General features: G+C 38.2%; 1 long non-coding RNA gene across 1 annotated transcript; it reads right to left on the reverse strand.

Annotated features, from left to right (window-relative positions):
• Positions 1 to 2,455: 2,455 nt before the first annotated feature.
• On the reverse strand, positions 2,456 to 6,461 carry LOC126615809 (uncharacterized). Its single transcript, XR_007620907.1, has 2 exons — positions 3,998 to 6,461; positions 2,456 to 3,284 (listed from the first exon to the last, which is right to left on the reverse strand). It is a non-coding gene; the product is annotated as an uncharacterized LOC126615809 (long non-coding RNA).
• Positions 6,462 to 8,634: the final 2,173 nt, after the last annotated feature.

The raw sequence follows: 8,634 nt of genomic DNA on the forward strand, positions 1-8,634 counted from the left end.
TATAGTTCATTAATCTGGACCGTTGGATTTGAAAAATATTCAAATCCAAGAGCCAAGGCGCTGCCACGTGGCCAACGGTCATAATTCTGACCATTGGGCCTTTTTTATTATTTTTATTTTTATTTTGGTAAAAAAACGTGGACCGTTGATCTGTGATCGGACGATCCATTTTAAAAGTCAAATTTAAATTGTTTTTACCGTTGGAAATCCAACGGTCTACAAAAACTAGCTGTTGGAAATCCAACGACATTGAGATGGCCACGTCGCCTCTTTCCGGGTGAAGCACAAGTGGGCTGACAGCGGGCCCCGCCGCTTGTACCCTTGTGCCCTACTCGCGCCCACTCGCAAGTGAGCTGCACACGCCAAGCAAATAGCCCAATTCCTTGGTCAGTCAATTTTGGGCTGGGTGCCAGGCAAGTTGTTGGGCTGGAGTGAATTGACAAGGTGCCAGCCTGGTTTTTTGACTGGGTGCTGGGCTATTCCACCTCTAGTGGAACTGCTCTTATATTAGTGTTTTTATTTAGGGAAATTTTATGGGTAAAGTACAAAAAACTACCTCGACTATTGGTCTCACGACACTTTAATACCCCATCTTTTTAAAATGACAATGTCATACCTCATCTTACGAATTTGTGCCAATGTCATACCTTCGGCAGTTTTTCTGTTAGTTTCTTTGTTAAGTGCTGACGTGGCTAGATACGGGGCCACTCACTAATCCAATTGGATTAAAATATAATTAAATATATATTTTAATAACTAAAATTTTAAAAAATTTTAAAAAAATTTAAATTAAATCTCTCTCTCTCTCTCCCTCATCTCTCTTGCCTCTCTATCTTCTCTGCAGCCTTAAAACCTATTCCCATCTGACCGCCCCCCCCCCTTGGTCCCCTTCCCACCCATCCCCCCCAACCTTCCTCCACCACCCTCTTTCTCCCTTATCTCTCTTTTGCATCTCCCTCTCCTCTCCACCATAGTCTCCTTCCTCCCCACTTCTCTCTTTCGTCGTGCCCATAACCCCCCAAACCCACCTGGATTTTTTCATCCGCCCTCCTTTCTCGGATCTACCTGCAATCTCCGACCCGCTTCCCTCTCCCACTCCATTGCCCACCGCCGATCTACCGTCGTTGCCGTCTCTGAAGCTGTCAATGAGAAAGGGAGAGATGGAGAGCTGTCAAGGTCGGGGCCGACGAGGTTGCCATCTTCCCCTAACCCAAACCTAGATCCCACCCCAAATCAACCACTCTCATTCCCACCAGGTGCCTCTTTTCTCTTCCTCCGCCGCTCTCTCTATTTCTAACCTACAAACATGCATAAAAAACAAAGCACCCACCGATCCTGAGAACACACCATTAACAAAAGTTCAAAAATCCATCTTCCAGTTTACCTCACTTTTCTAAGAAAATGGAACCTTCAGAATATCAAAAAAAAATCATTTCCTTTCTCCCACATTTTCCGAGCAACCAAACAAAGCAAAACCATTCAATTTTTCCCAGAACAAAAAAAAAAAACCCAAGTTGTATTCACAAGAGACTCGGCAACGGTGGTGGGCACTGGATTGTTGCTGCGTTTTGCTGGGTTTGAAGATGGTGCTGGGCTGCGGGAGTAGAGGAAGGTGGCAGAGGCGGTCCTCAACTTTTGCAAACCCGACGACGAAGTCGATTACTTGGTAATCATGGGGCGACAAGGCTATCGAGGATTCGCAGAAGTATTCGAACCCATATGGGTAGTTTGGTAAGGAAGAGGATGAGATCAATGGAGGGAGTGGGTACCCGGAGAGAGGTGAGGTTGGTGTGCCAGAGATCGGCGACTTCGATGTCGTCAGTTAGAATGGGGAAGAAGGTGATGGTCATTGGTGGATGGAGTCGACGATGAAGAGGAGAGAATGGAGGGTGAGTGTGAGTTGCAGATGAGAGAAAGGTGGGTGGGGTTGCAGATGAAAGAAGGGAGAGATAGGGTCGATGGGGAATAAAGGGGGTGGATCGAATTTGGGGAAGACGGGAGGGGGAAAGGGGGTGGGTCCCCATGTAAAAAAAATTAAATGATTTTAATTTTTAGTTTTTAATATTTAATTAATTTTTAATATTTTATTAATTTATTTAAGCCATGTCACTATTTAAGCCAAGCCACGTCAACACTTAACAGAAAAACTGACGGAGGTATGACATTGACACAAATTCGTAAGATGAGGTATGAAAGTGTCGTGAGACCAATAGTTGAGGTAGTTTTTTGTACTTTACCCAAATTTTATTTAAACCCATGTAACCTCTTTTTACACCCAACTTAAATTTTAAATGTTAATTGTCTATTTTACCCTATTGCATAATTACTATTAAGTACAAAATGAAATTAATAATAAAACTCAACTTTATCAATAAACTCAAACAATATAATTAAACCCTAAGATCACTCTTTGTTTATCCTACGTTCATTCCGGCTAAAACACTAATAGCTCTCGTAGAGAAAAACAAGTTTTTTTATTGATGGATGGTGATTTTGAAGTTTTGAATCCTCCAATTTATCCTATGTTTATCAAAATATCAATGCACCAATAATAGTTCCAACTTTACTAGCTAAACAACAGCCAATGGCATCGAACGATCGAAACTCCCACGAAGAGCTCTAGCTCAACTCGATTTCTTATTCTTCATTCCTCCTTTGATGATCTCCTCCTCTAGTCCCATAGATTTTTTTTCCCCAAATGAAACTGAGGCATGGGTCAAGATATGTGCCATATTACTATTGTCTTTTGTTGCACCTCTATGAAATAGTATCTTAGTAATCCCAACGTAGTGCAAAGACTCAGCAATCTGCAGTGCAGTCACACATTTGTTAGTTTGATCTTCAACATCAACTCCTTTCTTTATCTTAATCACATCCGTATGTCCCGACTCCGCTGCACAGTGCAACGCGATGTATCCATCCTCATCTTTAACATTCACATCCACACCCTTTTCAAGCAGTGTTCGAATGACTTCTATCTTCCCTTTGAAACAGGCTTTATGGAGAGCAGTCCACCCATGTAGGTCTCTTCCATTGCTTGCCGCAGCTGACATTGAAGAAGTCACCAGTGTTTTCTCCAGATTCTTGCGCAAATCACGTGTTCAAGGAGCCATAAGGTTTATTTTATTAAAGCCATTCATATCTCATGTATGCATACACGATTGAAGACTGGTGACATATGAATACATGGTCTACAAGAAATCCTCTAGGATGCATGTGGGAATGGTTTATGACAGAACATTGATGTTGAAGTTTGGTTTTTATGGCAGGTATGAGTCACCTTACTGGAGAGGTCTTGCAGAAAGATGCATTCAAGTAAGCATGGAGATACAGGAAAAAACGCCTATAGCGAGCACTACAACAAATATGGCCACTGCACACAATAAATTATTTGTGCCCTTTGAGGCCAAAGAGCATCAACATATGTGCCCATAGACCAATAGCAACAGTGCAGCAACTAAGTTTCTATATGTGCCCTTTATGGGCGTCACCTTTGATCAAAAAGCACTATAAGGTATGCTATGCTGAAAAACGTAAGCACAAATAAAGGTCCTTTTATGCCCAGTTCTAACAAAATTGTCAGATGACTGCTGCCACCCATGTTAGCACATTTATTGTTATTGTGCCTAATATGTCAACTATTTAAAAAAAATAAAAAATAAAAAAGCCAAAATCACCTACAAATTGAGATTGAGGCTAAACAAAAAATTATTTTTTCATGAAATTAAAACAGCCCACAACCACAAGCAGCTTCAAGCCAAGTAATTCTTTCCTTGAGAACCGAGATAATTAGTAAACTAACATTACTAGCAAAAAAAGATGTACAAAACAATAAAAGTTTGGACAATCATTTAGGTTAAGGTCAAAAGCAGTGATAAATCTCAAAGCTATGACATTAATTTCCAAGAAAGATAGTGAGTGTCGGCAAATACACAGAGAAACTACAGAGAACACTTGGAAAAAAAACATCATAAATGTTCAGAGATGCAACACATACACTATTCACAGATCAAACTTTAGATCAGTGCAGGTAGATGAGTATACATTTCTTTCCTCAGATCTATGAACTTTGAGATCTCCCCATAGAACCCAATATTGACAGCCCCTGCTCTGATAGCCTCTGAAAAATGACCATGAGTAAGAAATATATCGAGCAGTAAAACAAATTATCATATTGGATACCGCTGAAAAGGATGGAACTATAAATTTAGACTACCAAGAAGCTCTTAAAACATCATTTACACAGAACAACAAGAAATGAGTATGTAAGGGCTTCCAAATTTTCAAATTATGATTCTTTACCTTTATCTCATGAGTTGTTGTATATCCTTCCTCCCACAGATTAATTGGTGTAATTCTGCTATGTTTACATGCACTTGTTTGTGATTGAAACATAAAGACTTTTGCCTGACACTTTAGTAACATTCTTATATGGATGGCAAGCAATCCTCACACAAAGTAGGACATAAAAATAGAATCCAAAGTCCCAACAATATAATTCTCACTCTTTCTAATGTAAAGAACTAAAGAAAGAAAGATGCAGAATATCTCAAAATATGCCATTTCCTACAACATATAACAAACCCGAATTTAAAGAACTTAGGAGATTAGTAGTTGGTCTGGAGTTTAATTGATAGAACACATAAGTGTAATGGAAAAAAATTATACACCTTGCATTGGGCATCAGAATTAACTATAAGATATAATCAAACTTTATCTTAATCTGAAAGCGCAAAGCTTTATTAAATACCCAGGCCTGCAAAGGAAAGTAATCCCAAACCACGTAAGCACCCATCACGAAAAACCCAAACTTAGAAAGCTACAAAAAGGTCTACACATGGACATGGACATGCACATGCAAATAAGAAAAAGAGATTTGGTACAACTATCAAGCTGCAAACCATTACTGTGGGTGCTTACAAATTTAAAATGCAGCCCCTGTCCACTAATTAACACTCAAAATTTTATGTTTCGCATGTTCTAGATTTAATGTAGTATCGAAAAGGTAGTGCAATATCTTTAATTTGGCAACTCAACATAACAAAGTCAAATATAATTGAGGAAATAAAGATATGCAGAGATGTACTTACACTCAAAGAGCGGAGCAATTCGAGACCTGCACTTACAGAGTCAAATCTCCTGTTCTTAGAATTAAGATGTATTGAACCCAAAAAATCAATGACCTCAAAAATGTTAAACTACATGTTCAGATTATTATAAGAAATCTGAAATAATAAAAGAAATCTGCACAACATCGGCCAATGCCGCTCTACAAACATCCCGATTTTATCTCCACACCCACCGATTACAGTTCGCAATCGTGAATAAATGTGTTTCTGTGACTGCAGATATTTCCAAGCTTGTCTAGACAACCCTATATCCTCCATCACTACAAATATGAGCTTGTGAGTTCAGCCAGATTATAGTCAAATACAAACCCTGATATCTATAATAATATCTTCGAAACTGAAATTGGTAAGAACCCAAACTCCGAGATGCTAAATCATCAATGAAGTCCATAAAACCGAGAGCAACCTAAATCCTAATCCGCTAAAATATCAAGCTGGAAAGGGGATAAATCAGCTGAAATTCACGGGTTTGGAGTAAGGTAATAGGAATTTCGCCAAATCCTTTCCAAGAGTACTAATTTTTCGCCCCTTCCATACAAGAGCCTAGAAATTAAATAAGGCAAATAATTAAATCGAAAATTCAAAAAAAAAATTAAATGAAAAAATTACCCGTCAACAAAAAGGAAAAAACTAACCCATCGCTCTCAGAGCGACCACGACTAAATCTCAGGTCAAGTATGCATGGTGTGCCATCGGCTAGTCAAGCAAGAACACACGAGTAGGCGGCCAGTCTAAGTGAGTAGATCTTGGATCGAGTACGAGCAAACGGAGGTGAAGTTGATGATGGAACCAATGTCGAGACGTAGAAAGAAGGTCCATCGATTATTAGAGAAGGAAAGTCGAGATTTGTGACCAGGAAGTGAGATGCGGCGAGACCTCCTCGAAGGAGCCAAAGAAGAATCCAGAGAGAGAGAGATAAGGAAATAGGAAAAATTAGGAAAAAAAATAAAGTGAGAGGTTTGGTTGGATTGGGAAAGGGATAGCGAGGAGAGAGGCGGAAGGATTGAGAGAGAGAGAGAGAGAGATGAGAGAGGAATTGAGAATAGTAAGTGTAAAGGGCACGGAACTCTATTTTTTATTTAAATATATTCAACTAGAGGGCACAAAGACATTAATAATGTTTTTGTAAATTAATAAAAAAATATATTTCTGACATTGAAGGACACATGCAAGCTGGATGGACACCAAAGGCACAAAAGTTATGTCTTTTGTGCCTAATAATGTGTTTGTGTCCATTTTTGTTTCCATTGGGCACAATACGTGGTGCCCATTATTGGATGAGAACTGTTCCGCTCTATTGGTGTTTAAAGGGATACAAACTCTTCATTTGTGTCGTTAATTTTGTACCCAAAGGCCATTTTTCTTGTAGTGGAGCCGACACCTCTCAGTCTCAATCTCATTCTCAACCACAATCTTGATCCCAATCCAATCATACATTGTTATAAGCTAATTAGCATATGGGTTTAAAGATAATTTTACATTTTGAAATGGGTTTGAGAGGGTAGTTTAGGTAATAAGTTTGGGTTTAAAGATATATTAGTTCTTTAGTAAAAAACAATATGGGTGAAGAAAGTAAGTTGGGTGTAGAGAGAGGTTAGACAGGTTCAAATAAAATTTCCCTTTTATTTATAGTGAACCATAAGAGACATTTGTTATCCAAGTAATACAAAATCAAATTTAAAAGAAGCATTAGATTACAAAGAAATTCTGAACCAAATCTAACAAGGATTACAATCATACAATGTTTAATTTCAACAAGCATACCATTGTTAAATGCGGGGCACACATCTGTGAAAATAAAAAGGATAAGGTTTTTCTGTAACGGACGGTTAAGATGCAAGAATTGGTGGGTGGGTGGGTGGGTGGATTGGAGCTTAGGGGAAGGGTTATGAAGAGAACGAAGGTTTGGGCGGGGAAGCCTTTCCAATTTATGAAAGGGAAACTAGGAACTACGACAGAGAAATATGTATTAGTTCCACGTCCAATTAGGGATCCGAGTGGCTCTAGGTTTTGCCAAGTAGAGTAATTGTAATGTATGTTAACCTCCAATTAGTGTAGATAATATTGTGTGTTAAAAAAATTATTATTTTTTGTCAGATTTTTTTCCGGATTAATTAGGTTCACATCCCTCATTTTACTTTCTCATTAATCGAAATCTTGTTTCTTTTGGGAATTGTTATTGGCACTCTAAAATTCTCATTATACACTCCAAACTTTCTATAATTAGAAAAAAAAATACACTTGTGAAGAGTGTAGAATGAGATTTTTGGAGTGCCAATAACACTTCCCTTTCTTTTCTTTTTTTCTTTTTTTATTTTGGATAATGCTAGTGATACTAAAGTTGTAGACAAAATTTTGAAAATTAAAGAACATGAAAGTTGATAATTGGTTTATTACTTAAACGTTGATAAACGTGCTTATTCATATTGGTGACACATCATTTAATTTGCAAATATTGTCTCCAAATATTTGTTTTTTTTTTTTGAGAAACCAAAATAACATTACGAGAGGGAAAAGCCCCGGGAACACCCAAGGTCCCTAGAGTCAAATAACAGAGCATCATAAGCAACTTAAGGTGCACATCCCACCCAGACATGAAAATTCTCTAAACTATGCCCACAAAAGGTGATGGCATCAGCTAATTAGCTTCCCTAAAAATATGTTTCTAGGAAATAGATTCAAAAGAATAGGCTAGCCATTTAATGTCTTCAACGATAGCCCTAATACGCCAAGGAATGTTGCACTTTCCCAATTGCCTCAATGACAATCTTCGAATCCCTTTCAATCTTGACCTTCTTTAAACCCCGAGATTTGGCCATCTGAAGAGCATCCCTAGCGGCCAAGGCCTCAGCAACAGTGATTATGTTCTAACCCAGCCTCCTTGACCCCGCCACAAAAGGTCGACCATGATGATTTCTAATGATAAAACCTGCAGCAGCAAAGGTACCTACAACAGAGCCATCAAAATTTATTTTGTGATATTCAGCCTCCAGGTGATGCCATCTTATGCTAATGTTACTTCTAAGGTGGCATGCCTCATTTCCTTTGGAATTTGCTAGTAAGAAGTTCTTGGCTATAGAAGATACAGTCTTGAAACTGCAAACAGGATTAGGCTTTATCTGCTTAAAACTAAAATCATTTATGTCATTCCACATTTGCCACCAAATAAATAGAACCTTGCTAAGATCAGACAAGTTTTCTTTGTTAATGTACGCCAAGCTATTGAGTTAGTCATTAACAAAAGGAAACAAGGAAATAACAGGCATATTACTATCAATCTTCCATAGTTCCTGAGCAAAATGACAATCTTTAAATCTATGACCAATGCTTTCCTCAGCATTTTTACATAAGGGACATAAGGCAGAATTGTGATTATTGAATTTATGTAATTTAGCATTAGTGGTTAGCTTGTTTCTCACCAACAACCAACTAAAAAATTTAACTTTGTGAGGAATATTTAGTTTCCAAATTTTGTTAAGGAGCCCCTTAAACATATGATCTTGAT

Source organism: Malus sylvestris, chromosome 3 (genome assembly GCF_916048215.2).
Source record: "Malus sylvestris chromosome 3, drMalSylv7.2, whole genome shotgun sequence".
NCBI lineage: Eukaryota > Viridiplantae > Streptophyta > Magnoliopsida > Rosales > Rosaceae > Malus > Malus sylvestris.